This window comes from Scyliorhinus torazame, chromosome 12 (genome assembly GCF_047496885.1).
Source record: "Scyliorhinus torazame isolate Kashiwa2021f chromosome 12, sScyTor2.1, whole genome shotgun sequence".
Classification (NCBI taxonomy): Eukaryota; Metazoa; Chordata; class Chondrichthyes; order Carcharhiniformes; family Scyliorhinidae; genus Scyliorhinus; species Scyliorhinus torazame.
This window is the reverse complement of record NC_092718.1, coordinates 150,147,134-150,168,595: the sequence shown is the minus strand read 5'-3', so window position 1 is coordinate 150,168,595 and position 21,462 is coordinate 150,147,134. Positions and strand designations below refer to the sequence as shown.

At 46.2% G+C, this 21,462-nt stretch overlaps 1 protein-coding gene across 2 annotated transcripts in view; it reads left to right on the top strand.

Moving 5' to 3' along the window:
• The window catches only part of mybbp1a (MYB binding protein (P160) 1a), a 134,607-nt gene that overhangs the window by 20,664 nt on the left and 92,481 nt on the right, over positions 1–21,462 (top strand). The window lies entirely within an intron of this gene.

The following is a 21,462-nucleotide window of genomic DNA, read 5'->3' as shown; positions in this document are numbered from 1 at the left end:
ATTAGCCAAGTAGTTTACTAGGTTTAAACTGTTTTCCAGTTCAGTTTACTATAAAATCAGGTTTCTTTAGTGCAGCCTTGGCAAATGAGTGCATCTTTGGAGCTGGGTGCATACCTGGGAGTTTGGTGAGTGGGGTGGAGGAGGTGTTCCTTTTCCTTTTCTAAATTTTTCATTGTGTAGATATTAGTTCTTACTTTACTACAGGAAAAGAAGGTAGCTGTTTGGTGAGTGTTTATGTTTATTCCAGTTGTAAGGTTTAATAGATGATACAAACAGGTGGTAAAGTTAATAAAATACAAAAAATTGCAAATTAATAAGTAAATAATATAATTAAGTAGTTATTAAAAGTTATGAAGTAGTTAGCATGGAAACACCAATGACGTGTCGAGGTTGCAGCATGTAGCAGCTCCTGAATGCCAGTGTGACCCACGGTAACACATCTGCAGTAAATGCTTGCAGCTTGTGGAGCTTTGACTCTGGCAGCCAAGCTGTAGACGCTGCAGCACATCAGGGAGGGTAAGGTTACCTGGATGCTTTGTACCAGTTAGCAGTCACATCTCTCAGGACAGGGTCTTCTGATTTGGTCACTGGCCAAATACAAGAGGGTGTGATTGCAAGTGAGGTAGGTAAGGGGATCCAGAGTGCATGAGCCACAGCCTTTACAATTGTCCAATTGGTTTGAGGTTCTCTCAGCTTCTTTGGATTGTGGGTACTGCAAGATGACCATGGCACTGTGGTACAGAAAGCCATTCAAGTGGGGGGAGGAAAAAGGAATGTGGTGGAAATGGAAATTGATGGTGTTCTCTGCAGCAAAGAGCAAGAGTCCAGATGGCTGTGTTTTCTAGCTGGTGCCAGAGTTCGGGGCATTTGCTCAGGGCTGGAGACGGATTTGTATTAGGAGGGGGAGAATCCAGTTGTGCTCCATGTAGTCACCAACAACATAAGTAGAACTAAGAGCGAGGTTATGCTTGGAGATATGAGAAACTGGACACTAAATTAAAAAACAGAACCTCAAGGTAATAATCTTACCTGAACAGCGTGCAAATTGGCATATGGTCCATAAAACTAGAAAGATGAGCACATAGATCAATGACTGGTGTGAAAGAAGTGGATTCCAGTTCATGGTGCATGGGCAACAGTACTGGGGAAAGTGGGGGCTGTACCATTGGGACAGCATACCTGAACCATGCTGGGACTTGTGATCTAGCGAGCCACGTAACGATGGAACTAGAGAAGGCTTTGAACTAAACCGTGAGAACTGATAGCGCAAATAGAAATAAATAAGTATGCTCTGGTGACCATTTCAGAGACACCCTGGGGCCTTAAAATAAGTGGCCATTGAGGTAGTTGATCCATTGGTTTTAATTTTGCAAAATTGCTGAGATTCAGGGAAGGTTCCATTATATTAGAAAATAGTGAATGTAACTCCTTTATTCAAAAAGCGGAAGGTTGACAGTAAGCAGGAAACTATAAGCCAGTTAGCTTAACATCTGTCGTAGAGAAAATGTTAGCCATTATTAAAAATGTTATAACAGGACCATGGGAAAATTTCAGAGTAATCAGGCAGAGTAAACATGGCTTTGAAAGGGACGTCATGTTTAACCAATTATTGGAGTTTTTTGAAGAAGTAACATGCTGTGGATAATGGGGGACTGGTTAATGTACTGTATTTAGATTATTATACTGCATTTGATAAGGTGCACACCAAACGTTATTACAGAAACTACAAGGTCGAAGTGTAGGGTGTAGCATTGGCATGGATTGATGTTTTGCTAGCTAACAAGAAACAGAGTTGGCATAAATGGGTCTTTTTCTGTTTGGCAAGATCTAACAAGTGGTGTGTCACAGGGATCAGTGCTGGGGCCTCAAAAGGTTTACAATTTATATAAACGTCTTGGATGAAGCGACCGAAGGTATGATTGCTAAATTTGCTGATGCCACAAAGATAGGTAGGATCGTAAGTTGTGAAAAGGCTACAAAAAGATATAGGTAGTTTAACTGAGTGAGCCAAGATCAGGCAAATGGAGTATAATGTGTGAAAATGTGATATTGTCCCATTTTGGCAGGAAGAATAAAAGGGAAGCATTATATCTAAACGGTGAGAGGTTGCAGAGCTCTGAAGTACAGAAGGATCGGGGTGTGCCTAGTGCATGAATCTCAAAAGGCTAGTGTACCGGTGCAGTAAGTAAATAGGAAAGTCAATAGAATGCGTTAATTTATTGAGAGGGGAATTGAATACAAAAGTGGAGGGGTTATGCTTCATTTATACACTGCATTGGTGAAACCGTATCTGGACTACTGGGGGCCGGTTTAGTTCAGTTGGCTGGACAGGTCATTTGTAATGCAGAACAAGGCCAGCAACTGAGGTTATTCATGAAGGCCATGTCTTCTCAACCTTGATGTGGAGATGCCGGCGTTGGACTGGGGTGAGCACAGTAAGAAGTCTTACAACATCAGGTTAAAGTCCAACAGGTTTGTTTCAAATCGCTAGCTTTCGGAGGACTGCTCCTTCCTCAGGTGAATGAAGAGGTATGTTCCAGAAACATATATATAGACAAAGTCAAATTTGAAATTGGGGGAGTGCAAAGATCTTGGTTTGTTGTAGGTACGGACGAAGCTACAGAGGTAGGGAGGGAGGCCATGGATGGCTTTGAAAAGAAGGATGAGACTTTTAAAATCATAGCGTAGACAGCTCGGGAACCGGTGTAGGTCACCGAGCAGAGGTGTGATGGGTGAACATGACTTGGCTCGAGTTATAGTCTGGGCAGCTGATACTTGGGTGAGTTCATGTACTCCGATAGTAGAACACGGGAGGGCTGCCAGAATGTGTTGCAATAGCCAAGTCCAGAGGTAACAAAGTCATGGATGAGGGCTTCCGGCAGTGGATAGGCTGAGTTGAGGCAGAGGCTGGTAATGTCACACAGTAAGCTGTCTCAGTGAGAGGCGAGGCTTTATGTAGTTGGAAGGTCACCTCTGGGTCAAATGCAACCCTTCAGTTAATGAATAATTGAAGGTCACCCATCCTACCTGCAGCATGGAACAACTGGATTACAGTTAGAAGCAACATTTTCTCTTCCTGCTGTCCCCTCACTCTGCCACCTCCCTGACTCAGGGAGTCTGAGACTCGCTGTCCATGATTAGCTAGATTGCAGAGACTACAAGTTGAATCTGGATAAAAACAAATAACTGCGGATGCTGGAATCTGAAACCAAAGAGAAAATACTGGAAAATCTCAACAGGTCTGGCAGTATATGTAGGGAGAGAAAAGTGCTAACGCTTCGAGTCCAGGTGATCCTTTGTCAAGTGGGAAATATTTATACTGTGGAGTGAGAATGAAAGATTAGTTATAGCCACAGAAACCCAGGGAAACCGGGTGCTAATAGCCACAGAAACCATGGGGAAAGAGTTCTAATGGCAGTCCCCAGAGAGAACAAAAGGTGTGTAAGGCCAAACAGCAGAGAAACTAACATTAGGGGGCAAACTGTGACAGATGTAGATATGGGGGTAGGGAAAGGTGGAAGCAAAGGGGAGAAAGGGTAAGGAAAGGTGGTATCTACTAATATCCACTACAAGCCCACTGACTCCCACAGCTATCTGGACTACAGCTCTTTGCACCCTACACCCTGTAAAAACTCCATCCTTATCTCTCAGCTCCTTCGCCTCCGTCGTATTTGTTCCAATGATGCCACTTTCCAAAATGGTGCTTCGAAAATGTGTTCCTTCTTCCTCAACCGTGATTTCCCACCTACAGTTGTGGGCAGGGTCCTCCACAGTGTGCAGGCCATCTCCCGCGCCCCCTCCCAGAACAAGGATAGAGTCCCCCTCGTTCTCACATTTCTCCTTACCAGCCTCCGTATGCAAAGCAATCCTCCGCCATTTTCGTCAACTCCAGCGTGTTGCCACCACCAAACACCTCTTCCCTTCACTCCCTCTGTCAGCATTCTGCAGAGACCGTTACCTCTGAGATAATCTAGTCCACTCCTCCACCATACCCAACTCTTCTCCCAACACCCATGGCAACTTCCCATGCAATTGCAGAAGGTGTAACTCCTGCCCCTTTACCTCTTCTACGCTTAACATCCCAGGCCCAAAACACTAATTCCAAGATAAGCAGCGTTTCACTTGCACCTCTTTCAATCTGGTCTATTGCAATCCCTGCTCCCAATGTGGCCTCCTCTGTATCGGAGAGACCAACAGCAGACTGCGTGATCGCTTTGCTGAGCACCTTCGGTCTGTACGCATTCAGGACCCTGACCTTCCTGTTGCTTGCCATTTTAACACAAGACCCTGCTCCCATGCCCACATGTCTGTCTTTGGCCTGCTGCAATGTTCCAGTGAAGCTTAATGCAAACTGGAGGAGCAACATCTCATCTTCCGGTTAGGCACACTACAGCCTTCCGGTCTCAACATCGAATTCAACAACTTCAGATGATTAGCTCTATCCCACCTCACCCCATTTGTTTCAATTCCATTTCATTTTAACTGTCTTTTTACCATTTCTTTCTCTCTTGTCTTTCTCTATATATATTTAACCCCCCCCCCCCTTACCGTTTCTCCCCTTTGCTTCCCCCTTCCCCTCCTTCATCTACATCTGTCACAGTTTACCCTCTAATGTTAGTTTCTCTGCTGTTAGGCCTTTCACACCATTTGTTTTCTGGGGATTGCCATTAGCACTCTTACCTTGGTTTCTGTGGCTATTAGCACCCCGTTTCCCTGGGTTTCTGTGGCTATGACTCATCTTTCATTCTCACTCCACAGTATATATATTTCCCACTTTCTCTGTATTATAGCTTTGACAAAGAGTCATCTGGACTCGAAACATTAGCTCTTTTCTCTCCCTACAGATGCTGCCAGACCTGCTGAGATTTTCCAGCATTTTCTCTTTGGTTACAAGTGGAATCTGGTTCTCCCTGGCCTGTATGCCTTTTATGCACTGGCCGCCTGATCCTTAAAAGGCAGGGAAGACAGAGCTCTGGACGCATTCTGTTTGGTTCACTGAGAAACCAGTGGTTAAACCTAGAGCAAAAGCAATGCTGAAGTTGTGACTTCCTGTAGGCTTTGTGACCTACAAAGCAGTGTCTTTGCATCAATGCAGTCACTATTTGCTGTGCAGCATAAAATTCATCAAGACAACTTTGAAACTGATATCTCCAATAATCTCTTTATTCAAAACATGACAAAATAACAAAATATTACATTTCATAATACATACATAAATAAAAATAAAAAGAAGAGTAGGACAAAGTACAAACTTATGAATCCTACCCCTTTTCACAAATACAATTCAAGTATTTAATAATTTTCCACGTGTAATTTTCAACCACATTGAATGCTATGTTAGAAAACATGTGACTATTCATTCTGTGGCTGTAGGAACAATGTCTGTCGGCTGTCCAGAAAATAAACTAGCCTGGATTTTAAATAAGTTTGAGGACTCGAACACTGTGAAGTGCAACTTTTCCTGGTGAATTGTCACTTCTGTGCTGAGTTTCAAAATGCATTTTTTGCCTCAGTCTTTGAGAAGGAGACCAGAATGTCTGGTGTTTGTTGATCTCTTGACCAGGCAACTGTTAAATCTGTATTCAGCAGGAGGGCTATTAAACACAGTTCAAGCGGCTGTTTGGACTCCTCTTCTGCAGTTTGTATTGCAGCGCTGTTTGATGTATGTTAGTTAAAAATGGAACCGACTTGAGAATCTTTTCAGAACTTGTAGCATGCAGACCAGCTGTAGTCAGCAGATATGTTGCATGCATTAAATCGCTCACTTTGTTAAAGGTGAGACATTCACAAACACGGGACAGCGGTTCAGAAACTTTGAAATGAAAACAGAAAATGCTGGAAATAATCAGATCAGGTAGCTACTATTGAGAGTAAAAGGAGAGTTTAACATTTCAGGTCAAAGACCTTTTGTCACAGCCGAAGAAAGTTAACAGTAACAGCTTCTGAGCAATTTCAGGGACAGTTTCATTCCTGCCTTTCACCCTATCACAGACCTTGCCTTACACTTGCTTAAACCCTTCCATCTCACTTTCTTCCAGTTCTGACAAAAGATTATTGACCTGATAGGTTGATTTCTCCACAGGCCTACTCAACATCTGGAGTATTTTGTTTCCATCAGAAATTGAAATTAATCAGTGACATTCCAATCAAAGTCGCTTACGCTTGTCACAATATGATAGTCTGTGACTTCACGTCAATTGTCTTCAGAAGACATTATGTGTAGTGTTGGCGTTGGAGTATTTTGGTGTTCACCTTCAACGTTATATTGGCCAATTGCGCATTGTGGGTAAATCATGATCACGAGTGCCCTGACTGGAGGTGAAGGGGGCTACTTGACGCATGAATGGCAGAAACCAGGGATGGATTGTCTTTCAAGTCCCCACTGCAAAGTAAACGCATTTTATGTTGTTGTGAACTGTGAGGACTAATGCAGCTTTCATCTGTCACTGGGCAGCCCCTGTTCACAGTCGTGAATGTAGGCCCTTTAGCAAATGGGAATGGGCAGTTGGCACAGTCCCTGCCGACAGGAAGCTTAGCTTGTATGATTCATTCTTTAATTGCATCGTTTCTGCTGAGGCATTATTCCTTTTTTTTTTTTTTAATTTAAAATAAATTTAGAGTACCCAATTCATTTTTTCCAATTAAGGGGCAATTTAGTGTGGTCAATCCTGCACATCTTTGGGTTGTGGGGGCGAAACCCATGCAAACACGGAGAGAATGTGCAAACTCCACACAGACAGTGACCCAGAGCTGGGATCGAACCTGGGACCTCGGCGCAGTGAGGCAACAGGGCTAACCCATTGCACCACCGTGCTGCCCTGAGGCACTATTCCTATGCGAGTGAGTGATTGTTCTGCAGGTAAGTCCAAAGATGTGCAGGTTAGGTGGATTGGCCATGATAAATTGCCCTTCGTGTCCAAAATTGTCCTTAGCGTTGGGTGGGGTTATTGGGTTATGGGAATGGGGTGGAGGTGCTAACCTTGGGTGGGGTGCTCTTTCCAGCGGCCGGTGCAGACTCGTATTAAGAAATGCACACAGTAAAAATACTTTTTTTTTTTTTTAATTTAAAATAAATTTAGAGTACCCAATTCATTTTTTCCAATTAAGGGGCAATTTAGTGTGGTCAATCCTGCACATCTTTGGGTTGTGGGGGCGAAACCCATGCAAACACGGAGAGAATGTGCAAACTCCACACAGACAGTGACCCAGAGCTGGGATCGAACCTGGGACCTCGGCGCAGTGAGGCAACAGGGCTAACCCATTGCACCACCGTGCTGCCCTGAGGCACTATTCCTATGCGAGTGAGTGATTGTTCTGCAGGTAAGTCCAAAGATGTGCAGGTTAGGTGGATTGGCCATGATAAATTGCCCTTCGTGTCCAAAATTGTCCTTAGCGTTGGGTGGGGTTATTGGGTTATGGGAATGGGGTGGAGGTGCTAACCTTGGGTGGGGTGCTCTTTCCAGCGGCCGGTGCAGACTCGTATTAAGAAATGCACACAGTAAAAATACTTTTTCGTTTCACCAAAAAAAACCACACGCAAGCAGGCATAATAATAAAGTCCATCTTTCCCGTTCTTCTTCCTCCAACCGAAATCCTTCTCGATTGACAGTCTCTTTGAACAAAGTCTCTGCACGATCCATCCATTCCTCTACTCCTCGGCATTTCTCTTGAGAATCAGATACTTTAGTTCAATCTGACCACAGAGTCCCTTGCAATTCTCCAATACAGCTTTCAGGCAGTCAAATGCCTGTTGAAAGTCCGCTGTCCATTGAAATTTTTGACGTTTCTTTAGCAAGTCCATCAGTGGAGTAATCACGCCACAAAACCTTTGCACAAATGTTCGATCAAATCCACTCATGCTAAGAAATCGCATTATTTCCCTTCGTCTTGAGGAAATCGGATACTCCTCAAGGAAAGTGATTCGGGCTTCTCCAAATTCACTTTCGGCTAGGTTCATCACCAAACCCGCCGCCTGAAGTCAATCGAAGAACTCCATACGATGCTTTAAATGTTCTTCCCATGTCTGGAAGTTGGAAATAAAAGCCGATTGTCCCACTTTCTCAATGCAATCCTTCAAACGTGGGATAGGGTAAGAGTCCGTTCTTGTAACTGCATTCACCTTTCGATAGTCCACACACAACCGTTGGGTACCATCTGGTTTAGGTACCATCTCTATGGGTGAGCTCCATTGACTGTAACCCGCTTCAATTATGCCATTTTTAAGCACACTCTCAATCTCTTTGTTAACCTGTGCCAATTTTAAAGGGTTAAGTCTATATGGATGTTGTTTGATTGGAACAGCATTTCCCACATCTACATCATGTATAGCCATTTTAGTACTTCCAAATTTATCTCTACAAACTTGCCCATGTGATATCAATAACTCTTTTCAGGTAGTTTGTTTTTCCTCTGGAAGGTAACTTAACAATTCGTCCCAATTTTTAAGAACATCCTCATTTTCCAATTTAATTTGAGGTATGTCAAATTCACAGTCATCTGGATTTGGTTTGTCACTTTGAGTTAGAATCATTAAAATCTCCTTTTTCTCTCCCCTTTCAAAGTACCTTTAAAGCATATTCACATGACACACTCGGTGAGTCTTCCTTCTATCTGGTGTTTGTACCACATAATTCACCTCACTTAATTTCCTTTCAATCTGATACGGTCCACAAAACCTAGCTTTTAAAGGCTCACCTACCACTGGTAACAACACTAAAACGTTATCCCCACTGGCAAAACTACGAACTTTGGATTTCATCACATTTTGTGCAACTTTCAAATGTTATCTCGCCAATTCACCTGCTCTATTTAATCGTTCCCTAAAATTTGACACATAATCCAATAATGTAATTTCCGATTTCTCACCCACCAATTTTTCCTTAATCAATTTAAGTGGTCCACTTACCTCATGACCAAAAATTAGTTCAAAAGGACTAAATTTGGTAGACTCATTAGGTGCATCCCTAATTGCAAACAATACGACTGGAATTCCTTTATCCCAATCCTCTGGATAATCTTGACAATATGCCCTCAACATTGTCTTTAATGTCTGATGCCACCTTTCTAACGCTCTCTGCGATTCTGGATGGTACATAGTTGATTTAAATTGTTTTTTTCCTAAGCTATCCATAACTTCCTTGAATAACTTTGAGGTAAAATTTGAGCCTTGATCCGATTGAATTTCTGTGGGTAGTCCATATCTAGTAAAGAATTTAAGTAACTCCTCCACAATCCTTTTAGCTGTAATGTTACGTACTGGAATGACCTCTGGAAACCTAGTACACACAGTCATTATAGTCAAAAGATATTGATTCCCACTTTTTGTTTTAGGAAGCGGTCCTACACAATCAATTAGGACCCTCGTAAAAGGTTCCTCAAATGCTGGAATGGGTATTAAGGGCACTGGTTTTATCACTGCTTGAGGTTTCCCTATCACTTGACATGTGTGACATAAGAACATAAGAACTAGAAGCAGGAGTAGGCCACCTGGCCCCTCGAGCCTGCTCCACCATTCAATGAGATCATGGCTGATCTTTTGTGGACTCAGCTCCACTTTCCGGCCCGAACACCATAACCCTTAATCCCTTTATTCTTAAAAAAACTATATATCTTTATCTTAAAAACATTTAATGAAGGAGCCTCTACTGCTTCACTGGGCAAGGAATTCCATAGATTCACAACCCTTTGGGTGAAGAAGTTCCTCCTAAACTCAGTCCTAAATCTACTTCCCCTTATTTTGAGGCCTTGCCCCCTAGTTCTGCTTTCACCCACCAGTGGAAACAACCTGCCCGCATCTATCCTATCTATTCCCTTCATAAACTTGTATGTTTCTATAAGACCCCCCCCTCATCCTTCTAAATTCTAACGAGTACAGTTCCAGTCTACTCAACCTCTCCTCGTAATCCAACCCCTTCAGCTCTGGGATTAACCTAGTGAATCTCCTCTGCACACCCTCCAGTGCCAGTACGTCCTTTCTCAAGTAAGGAGACCAAAACTGAACACAATACTCCAGGTGTGGCCTCACTAACACCTTAAACAATTGCAGCATAACCTCCCTAGTCTTAAACTCCATCCCTCTAGCAATGAAGGACAAAATTCCATTTGCCTTTTTTTAAAAAATATATTCTATTGAACATTTTTCGATCACAATTTTTTCCCCTTACACATCAAACATAACAAAAAAGAAAATTTAACAGTGAACAAATGGCTAATCAACATGGTAAACTAATCATTTAACATAAACTAAAACTTTCCACCACCCCCCTCCCCCCTGGGTTGCTGCTGCTGGTCATCTGTCTTCCCTCTAACGTTCCCCTAGGTAGTCGAGGAATGGCTGCCACCGCCTGGTGAACCCTTGAGCCGATCCTCTCAGCGCAAACTTCATCTGCTCCAGTTTTATGAAACCCGCCATATCGTTTATCCAGGCCTCCATTCCGGGGGGTTTCGCTTCCTTCCACATGAGTAAAATCCTACTCCGGGCTACTAGGGACGCAAAGGCCACAACGTCGGCCTCTTTCGCCTCCTGCACTCCCGGCTCATCCGCAACTCCAAATAGAGCTAGCCCCCAGCCTGGTTTGACCCGGACCTTCACCACCTTCGAGATCACTCCCATCACTCCCTTCCAATACCCCTCCAGTGCCGGGCACGGCCAAAACATATGTGCGTGGTTTGCCGGGCTTCCGCCGCACCTCCCACACTTGTCCTCCACTCCAAAGAACCTGCTCAATCTTTCTCCCGTTATGTGTGCTCTATGTAGCACCTTGAATTGAATCAGGCTAAGCCTGGCGCACGAGGAAGAGGAATTTACCCTGCTTAGGGCATCAGCCCACATACCCTCCTCTATCTCCTCCCCTAGCTCTTCTTCCCACTTTCCTTTTAACTCGCCCACCAGCTCCTCCCCCTCTTCCCTCATCTCTCGGTATATCTCTGACACCTTGCCCTCCCCGACCCACACCCCCGAAAGCACCCTGTCCTGGATCCCCTGTGCCGGGAGCAGCGGAAATTCCCTCACCTGTTGTCTTGTGAACGCCCTCACCTGCATATATCTAAGGAAGTTTCCCCGGGGCAACTTATACTTTTCCTCCAATGCTCCCAAGCTCGCAAACGTCCCATCTATAAATAAATCTCCCACCCTCCTAATTCCCAACTGGTGCCAGCTCTGAAATCCTCCATCCATCCTTCCTGGGGCAAACCTGTGGTTGTTCCTGATTGGGGACCCCACCAGGGCTCCCCGCGCACCTCTCTGTCGCCTCCATTGTCCCCAAATATTCAATGTTGACGCCACCACTGGGTTCGTGGTAAACTTTTTTGGTGAGAGCGGTAGCGGCGCCGTCACCAGCGCCTCTAGGCTCGTCCCTTTACAGGACTTTCTCTCCAGTCTTTTCCACGCCGCTCCCTCTCCCTCCATCATCCATTTACGAATCATCGCCACATTGGCGGCCCAATAGTAGTCACCCAAATTCGGTAGCGCCAGTCCTCCTCTGTCTCTGCTACGTTGTAGGAACCCCCTCCTTACCCTCGGGACTTTCCCTGCCCACACGAAGCTCGTGATGCTCCTGTCTATTTTTAAAAAAAAGGTCTTAGTGATTAGTATAGGGAGACATTGAAATACAAATAAGAACCTCGGGAGGACCATCATCTTAATTGCCTGCACTCTGCCCGCCAACGACAGAGGCTGCATGTCCCACCTCTTGAAGTCCTCCTCCATTTGTTCTACCAATCGTGTCAGATTAAGTCTGTGTAAGGTTCCCCAGCTCCTAGCGATCTGAATCCCCAGGTATCGGAAGTTTCTTTCCACTTTCCTTCGAGGCAGGCCTTCTATCTCTCTACTCTGGTCCCCAGGGTGTATTACGAATAGTTCACTCTTCCCCATGTTAAGCCTATATCCCGAGAAATCTCCGAACTCCCTCAATATCCGCATGACCTCTGTCATTCCCCCCACTGGGTCCGTCACATACAACAGTAGGTCATCTGCGTATAGCGACACTCGGTGTTCTTCTCCCCCTCTAATCACCCCTCTCCATTTCCTGGAATCTCTCAACGCCATGGCCAGAGGTTCAATTGCCAACGCGAACAACAATGGAGATATCGGGCATCCCTGTCTTGTTCCCCTATATAGTCGGAAATACTCCGATCTTTGCCGACCCGTGACCACACTTGCCGTTGGGGCCCCATAAAGGAGTTTGACCCAGCTAATAAACCCATTCCCGAACCCAAACCTCCTTAGCACCTCCCATAAGTGCTCCCACTCCACCCTATCAAATGCCTTCTCTGCATCCATTGCCGCCACTATCTCTGCCTCCCCCTCCACTGGGGGCATCATTATCACCCCTAATAGTCGTCGCACGTTGACATTCAGTTGTCTCCCCTTTACGAACCCTGTCTGGTCTTCGTGCACCACCCCCGGGACACAGTCCTCTATCCTCGATGCCAGTACCTTTGCCAGCAATTTGGCGTACACATTCAATAATGAAATAGGTCTATAGGACCCGCACTGCAACGGGTCTTTATCCCGCTTCAGAATTAGCGATATCGTCGCCTCCGACATTGTCGGGGGTAAAGTCCCTCCTTCCCTGGCCTCATTAAATGTCCTCACCAACAGCGGGACCAACAAGTCCACGTACTTTCTATAAAATTCCACCGGGAACCCGTCTGGTCCCGGAGCCTTCCCTGCTTGCATATTCCCCAGCCCCTTAATAACCTCGTCCACCCCAATCGGTGCCCCCAGGCCTTCCACCTCCTGCTCCTCCACCCTCGGGAACCTCAATTGATCCAGGAACTGCCGCATCCCCTCCTCTCCCTCCGGGGGTTGGGACCTATACAGTCCTTCATAAAAGGTCTTGAACACCTCGTTTATCTTCCCTGCTCTCTGCACCGTAGCTCCATTTTCGTCTCTAATTCCCCCTATCTCCCTCGCCGCTGTCCTCTTTCGCAGCTGATGGGCCAGCAGGCGACTAGCCTTTTTCCCCATATTCATACCTCCTCCCCTGTGCCTTCCTCCACAGCACCTCCGCCCTTCTGGTGGTCAAAAGGTCGAACTCCGTCTGGAGTCGTCTTCTCTCCCTGAACAGTCCCTCTTCCGGGGTCTCCGCAAATTCCCTGTCCACCCTTAAAATCTCCCCCAGTAATCTTTAATTTTCCTTGGCCTCTGTTTTCCCTTTGTGGGCCCTAATGGAGATCAGCTCTCCTCTGACCACCGCTTTTAGTGCTTCCCATACCACTCCCACTCTGACCTCCCCGTCGTCATTGGCCTCCAGGTAGCTCTCAATACATCCCCGCACTCTTCCACACACTCCCTCATCCACCATCAATCCCACATCCAATCGCCAGAGTGCTCGCTGCTCCCTTTCCTCTCCTAGTTCCAGGTCCACCCAGTGTGGGGCATGGTCCGAAACCGCAATGGCTGAATACTCAGCTTCTTCCACCCTTGAGATCAACGACCTTCCCAGAACAAAAAAATCTATCCGGGAGTACACTTTATGGACATGGGAGAAGAAGGAGAACTCCCGGGCCCTCGGTCTAAGAAATCGCCATGGATCCACTCCCCCCATTTGGTCCATAAACCCCTTGAGCACCTTGGCCACTGCCGGCCTTCTTCCGGTCTTCGATCTGGATCTATCTAACCCTGGGTCCAGCACGGTGTTGAAGTCCCCTCCCAATATCAAGTTTCCTACCTCCAGGTCCGGTATACAACCCAACATCCGTCTCATAAATCCCGCATCGTCCCAATTCGGGGCATATACATTAACCAGCACGACCTCCATTCCCTCCAGCCTGCCACTCACCATTACGTATCTACCTCCGCTATCTGCTACGATGTTCTTTGCTTCAAATGCTACCCGTTTCCCCACCAATATGGCCACCCCTCTATTCTTTCTAGTCCTGAGTGGAACACCTGTCCCACCCATCCTTTCCTTAACCTAACTTGGTCCACCACCTTCAGATGCGTCTCCTGGAGCATAGCCACGTCTGCCCTTAGTCCTTTCAAGTGCGCGAGCACTCGGGACCCTTTTAATCGGTCCATTCAGGACTCTCACGTTCCACGTGATCAGCCTCACTAGGGGGCTACCTGCCCCCTTCCCGTGTCGACTAGCCATCACCTTCTCTAGGCCAGTCCCGTATCCCGCCTCCGCGCTCCCACTCGCTCCCCAGGCGTCGCATTCCATCCCCGTCCACCCACTCTTTAGCCATTTCCTCTTTGATTTCCGCAGCAGCAACCCAGTTACCCCCCCCCCCCCCCGCTAGATCCCCTTCTAGCGTGATTGCTCCCCCCATATTACTTCCGCAAGTCAGCTGACTTCAACTGACCCCGGCTACTCCTGCTCCCTCCTTGACCCCCCCCCCCCCCCCCCCCCCCGTGTGGGGAACTCCCATCTGCCTTGCTCCTGTCTTCCCGCCATTATCTTTCTGGCGTGGGAACATCCCTTTATCTGACCCGCCTCTTGTGGCGCAGCTCCCTTTCCCCTCCCACTCCCATTCCTCATTCTCCGCCTATATCCCTTCTTTCCCCCCTCACCGGTGCCCACATTTCTTAGTGTCTCCCCCCTTCCCAATTTACTTCTCTATTTACATCGACAATATCATTCCCTACAGTATCAGTCCCTCAGTTCCGATCCAATTTCTCCTCTTTAATAAAGGTCCATGCTTCTTCCGCCGTTTCGAAATAGTGATGTCTCTCCTGGTATGTGACCCATGGTCGTGCCGGCTGCAGCATCCCGAACTTCACCTTTTTGTGTAACACCTCCTTGGCTCGGTTAAAACTCGCCCTCCTTCTCGCCACCTCCGCACTCCAATCCTGGTACACCCGTACCACTGCATTCTCCCATCTGCTACTCCGTACTTTTTTAGCCCATCTCAGGACCTCTTCTCTATCTTTAAGGCGGTGAAATCGCACGATTGTCGCCCTAAGTGGTTCTCCCGCTTTTGGTCTTCTCGCCGGGATCCGATGTGCCCCCTCCACCTCTAAGGGGCCCGCAGGGGCCTCAGCTCCCATCAACAAGCTTAGCATCGTGCTTACATAAGCCCCGCAATCCGCTCCTTCCACTCCCTCAGGGCGACCCAGTATCCGAAGGTTCTTCCTTCGCGCTCTGTTTTCTAGGGCCTCAATCCTTTCAATGCACTTTTTGTGGAGCGCCTCGTGCGTCTGTGTTTTGACCGCCAGGCCCAGGATCTCGTCCTCATTATCCGTCACCTTCTGCTCCACCACGCCGAGCTCTGTCTCCTGGGTCCTTTGTGCCTCCTTGAGCCCCTCAATTGCTTGTAGCATCGGGGTCAGCACCTCCCTCTTTAGTAACTCCACACACCGTCTCAAGAATTCATCTTGCTCGGGCCCCCATGCCGCCTGGGCTTTCTCCGCCGCCATCTTCTCCCTTTCTGTCCCTATCGTCGAGGATTCCTCGCGCTGCAGCCGCCGCCGCCGATATTTTCCTCTTTCGTTGGGGGGGGGACTCCCTATTCACTCACCCCACACCGGGTTTCGTCGCACGAAAATTTCCCGTTGGGGCTCTTAAAAGAGCCCGAAGGTCCGTTGGAGCTGGAGCCGCCGAAACGTGAGGCTTAGCTAGTCATCGCCGCAACCAGAAGTCCCATTTGCCTTCTTAATCGCCTGTTGCACCTGTAAACCAACTTTTTGCGACTCATGCACTAGCACACCAAGGTCTCTCTGCACAGCAGCATGTTTTAATATTTTATCATTTAAATAATAATCCCTTTTGCTGTTATTCCTGCCAAAATGGATAATCTCACATTTGTCAACATTGTATTCCATCTGCCAGACCCTAGCCCATTCACTTAGCCTATCCAAATCCCTCTGCAGACTTCCAGATTTTTGACTATGGCTTCTCTGCCTTACACTTTCCCCCTTACTGCCTTTTGTTTCTGTCCCTGTTTTACTACCTTCCAACTTCCTGCATCGGTTCCCATCCCCTGCCACATTAGTTTAAACTCTCCCCAACAGCTCTAGCAAACATCGGTTCCAGTCCTGCCCAGGTGCAGACCGTCCGGTTTGTACTGGTCCCACCTCCCCCAGAACCGGTTCCAATGTCCCAGGAATTTGAATCCCTCCCTCTTGCACTATCTCTCGAGCCACACATTCATCCTATCTATCCTGACATTCCTACTCTGACTAGCTCGTGGCACTGGTAGCAATCCTGAGATTACTACCTTTGAGGTCCTACTTTTTAGTTTAACTCCTGACTCCCTAAATTCAGCTTGTAGGACCTCATCCCGTTTTTTTACCTATATCATTGGTGCCTATGTGCACCACGACAGCTGGCTGTTCACCCTCCCCCCCCCCCCCCCCCCCCCAGAATGTCCTGCAGCCGCTCCGAGACATCCTTGACCCTTGCACCAGGGAGGCAACATACCATCCTGGAGTCTCGATTGCGTCCGCAGAACCGCCTGTCTATTCCCCTTACAATTGAGTCCCCTATCACTATAGCCCTGCCATTCTTCTTCCTGCCCAGCTGCGCAGCAGAGCCAGCCATGGTGCCATGAACCTGGCTGCTGCTGCCTTCCCCTGATGAGCCATCTCCCTCAACAGTATCCAAAGCGGTATATCTGTTTTGCAGGGAGATGACCGCAGAGGACACCTGCACTGATTGACAAAATTTAACTGCATCTTTATGTAGTCCAGGCCAATAAAAATGTTTCTGGATTTTAGCTTGAGTTTTCCTTATTCCCAAATGACCTCCCACTGGTACCTCATGTGCAACTCGCAACACCTTCTTTCTATACCCTACCGGCAATGCTACTTGATGAACCTCTGCCCACTTTTCATCTGCCTGCATATGTACAGGTCTCCATTTTCTCATCAAGACATCACTTTTACGGTAATAACACTCTGGTATACTCTCAGATTCCTCTTCCGTATATGCTTTCTGATATATCCGATTTATTTCTACATCCTTCTGTTGTAACTCTGCCAATTTTGCTGAACTAAAAATATCCGCCTCATCCTCCACCTGTTCTTGTTCTTTTTCAACCATCTTTGATCAAAAATCGTTTCTGATAATTGCGCTTCAACTTCATCTTCACTCTTTGATTTCTCCTCATGTCTTAACCTGTGACTTTGCAACCGGGTTACTACACAATCCGGAACAATCTCAGGATATTTGTCCTTCAGTTGTCTGATTTTCCCCTGGCTTATCAACCACAGTAGGCATCACTCCCACCTGCGATCCAGCTATAGCATTACCCAAGATAAACTGTATTCCTGGACAAGATAGTTTATCTATTACTCCAACTACCACTTCACTCTTCACTGGACTTTCCAACCTTACCTTATATAATGGAACGCTATTCCTCTCCCCCTGAATTCCACATATCACCACCTTTTCTAGCAATATTCTTACCAAACTACATAATTCCTCATCTCTTACCATTAAAGATTGACTAGCCCCTGTATCTCTTAAAAATGTGACTTCTTTACCTGCTCCTCCTGATACACATGAGTAAACTTTACCCATACAAGTAAATTCTTTAAAGACATCTGGCACCTTCCTAACAATTACTTCTTGAACAGGCTGTACAGTCATTTGCACCTCCTTTGCTTCCCTTGGGCTTTCCTTTACCACTCTAACAAATCCCACTGTGTTATCCTGTTTTATCACATCAGCCTTCCCAGTGCTTTTCTTCAACCACCAACACTGTGACTTTACATGGCCTAGTTTATTACAGGGAAAACATTTGGAATTTTTCATCTCTTTTCCACCCTACTGGATTTATTTTTTAATCTGAGGTACACTCTCTTTATTGTCTCCCATCAGATCACCTTCCCCACTTGAGTATTTCTCATGTCACCAGTTTCTATCCCTCACTGGCTGAAACTGATGTCGGAAACCAATCTTTGATTTATGAACTAATTCATAATCTTTATTTCTGCTGCTAATCCCGCAGTTTTAACCCTCTGTTCTTCCACATGAGTTCTCACTACACCAGGAATTGAATTTTTAAACTCCTCCAAAAGTATAATTTCTCTTGAGAGCTTCATACGTTTGGTCTATTTTCAAAGCCCTTATCCACCTATCAAAATTACACTGTTTGAGCCTTTCAAACTCCACGTTTGACCAAATTCTTTCCTTAAATTTCTAAACCTTTGTAAGCTTCAGGCACTAGCTCATATGCACTTAAGATGGATTTCTTCACCACCTCATGCGTTCCAGATACCTCCTCCGGTAGTAATGCAAACACTTCACTGGCTCTACCTACCAGTTTGTTTGAATCAGTAATACCCACATGTCCTGTGGCCATTTCATTTGTTTAGCTACTTTCTCAAATGAAATGAAAAAGGCTTCCACTTCCTTCTCATCAAACCTTGGCAATGCTTGGGCATATTTGAATAGATTCCCACCAAGCCTTTGACTATGACGCTCTTTCTCACTATCCTCATCATTATCATCCAACTGTTCGTTTCCCTTTACGTCTGCCAATTTTAACAGATTGTCATGTTTCACGGCCATTTTCTGAAGTTCAAACTCCCTCCCTTTATCTTTTTCCCTGATCTGTATCTCCCTTTCTTTTTCTTTTTGTTCTGCTAGGGCTATTCTCACTTTTCTCCTTTCTTCTCTCCTTTTCTTTTTCCTCTCTCTCTCTTGCTCTTTTTCCGCTCTCTCTCATTTGTATTCAAGCCTCTTTAATTCTTTCTCATGTTCCATTTGTTTAATTTGCAACTGAATTTTTGCCATTTCCCATGAGTCAAACTCTATCTCAGGCAACTTTAAATGCTTAACCACTGGGTACCCTCACATGACAATTCTAAAAGGCATTAAGGTGGACAGGTCCCCAGGTCCAGATGGGATCTATCCCAGGTTACTGAGGGAAGTGAGAGAGTAAATAGCTGGGGCCTTAACAGATATCTTTGCAGCATCCTTGAACACGGATGAGGTACCGGAGGACTGGATAATTGCTAATGTTGTCCCCTTGTTTAAGAAGGGTAGCAGGTAATTATAGTCCGGTGAGCCTGACGTCAGTGGTAGGGAAGCTGCTGGAGAAGATACTGAGGGATAGGATCTATTCCCATTTGGAAGAAAATGGGCTTATCAGTGATAGGCAACATGGTTTTGTGCAGGGAAGGTCATGTCTTACCAACTTGATAGAATTCTTGGAGGAAGTAAAAGAAGTTCTGCACTGTAAATTCAATTCTAATCGATGATTAATCTAGGACAAAGGTTCGGCACAACATTGTGGGCCGAAGGGCCTGTTCTGTGCTGTATTTTCTATGTTCTATGTTCTATGAAGTGACAAAGTTGATTGATGAGGGAAGGGCTGTAGATGTCATATACATGGACTTCAGTAAGCCTTTGATAAGGTTCCCCATGGTAAGCGGATGGAGAAAGTGAAGTCTCATGGGGTCCAGATGGATAAAGAACTGGCTGGGCAACAGGAGACAGAGAGTAGTAGTGGAAGGGAATTTCTCAAAATGGAGAACTGTGACCAGTGGTGTTCCACAGGGATCCGTGCTGGGATCACTGTTGTTTGTGATATACATAAATGATCTGGAGGAAGGTATAGGTGGTCTGATTAGCAAGTTTGCAGATGACTCTAAGATTGGTGGAATAGCAGATGTGAAGGGGACTGTCAGAGAATACAGCAGAATATAATAGATTGGAAAGTTGGGCGGAGAAATGGCAGATGGAGTTCAATCCGGGCAAATGCGAGGTGATGCATTTTGGAAGATCCAATTCAAGAGCGAACTATACGGTCAATGGAAGAGTCCTGGGGAAAATTGATGTACAGAGAGATCTGGGTGTTCAGGTCCATTGTACCCTGAAGGTGGCTGCGCAGGCCGATAGAGTGGTCAAGAAGGCATACGGCATGCTTTCCTTCATCGGAAGGGATATTGAATACAAGAGTTGGCAGGTCATGTTACAGTTGTATAAGACTTTGGTTTGGCCACATTTGGAATACTGCGTACAGTTCTGGTCGCCACATTACCAAAAGGATGTGGATGCTTTGGAGAAGGTGCAGAGGAGGTTCACCAGGTTGTTGCCTGGTATGGAGGGTGCTAGCTATGAAGAGTGGTTGAGTAGATTAGGATTATTTTCATTAGAAAGACGGAGGTTGAGGGGACCTCATTGAGGTCTACAAAATCATGAGAGGTATAGACAGGGTGGATAGCAAGAAGCTTTTTCCCAGAGTGGGGGACTCAATTACTAGGGCTCACGAGTTGAAGGCGAGAGAGGAAAAGTTTTAAGGGAGATATGCGTGGAAAGTTCTTTACGCAGAAGGTGGTGGGTGCCTGGAATGCAATGCCGGCGGAGGTGGTAGAGGCGGGCACGATAACATCATTTAAGATGTATCTAGACAGATACATGAATGGGCAGGGAGCAGAGGGATACAAATCCTTAGAAAATAGGCCACAGTTTTAGATAGAGGATCTGGATCGGTGCAGGCTTGGAGGGCCGAAGGGCCTGTTCCTGTGCTGTAATTTTTCTTTGTTCTTTTCTTTGTTACAATGGGAGACCAGGGGGACTGGACAAACTTTCAGAGCTGGGTGGATAGCACTGCTGCCGAACCGCACCAGGGACCTGGGTTCGATTCCAGCCTTGGGTGACTGGAGTTTGCACGTTCTCCCGTGTCAGTGTGGGTTTCCTCCAGGTTCTCCGGTTTCCTCCAACAGTTCAGAAATTTGCAAGTTAGGCGGATTGGCCACGTTAAATTGCCCCTTATTGTCCAAAGATGTAAGTTATGTGGATTAGCGAAGATCAGCGGGGTTATGGGGCTAGGGTGGAGGAGTGGGCCTATGTAAGGTGCTCTTTCAGGGGGTCAGTGCAGTCTCGATGGGCTGAACGGCCTCCTTCACCGTAGGGATTCTGTGGATTCTTCTTTAAGCATTATTTCTCACGGCCAACATTCTGCCTGCATGGTTGAAGGTTCACTGTGGCAGGATCACTGTTCTCAGAGGTGTCAGCTGTGCTCCAATGCACGACCCAATTGATAATTCTCCCATTGTTAGCCAACGCAATGACTCAGCAAAATAAAAGCAAAATTCTGTGGATGCTGAAACTCTTGGAAATAAAAACAGAAAATGCTGGATAAATGTGGTTTGGCAGCAGTGATCCAGCAAGCTGTCAGACAGTGTAGGAAGTTGAATCCATGCCCCATCCTGTCTTCTCACCTGGCCTCTAAAGCAGGACATCATGACATGTCCAGCAACTTGGGCTATGCCCCCTGGTGCACTTACTAAGAAATCGCTCAAGTCTTGTGGGTATAGAGATCAGGTTGTAGTTTGGAGTCTCCTTGTACTGACTACAACAACTTTCATTTGTTATATTTCCCAATGTGCTTCACTGGGGTGCGAGGAATAAAAGAGTTCCAGTAAAATTCAGACAATGGCAGAATGAGTTTGAACAAAATTAGTCAATAAGCTGGTCAACAAATCCAGCCGTAACTCCTCTACATTCATCAACAAATGTTCAGATCTTTGAGAGGGCTAGATTTCTGAAATAAGTGAGTAACCAAGAT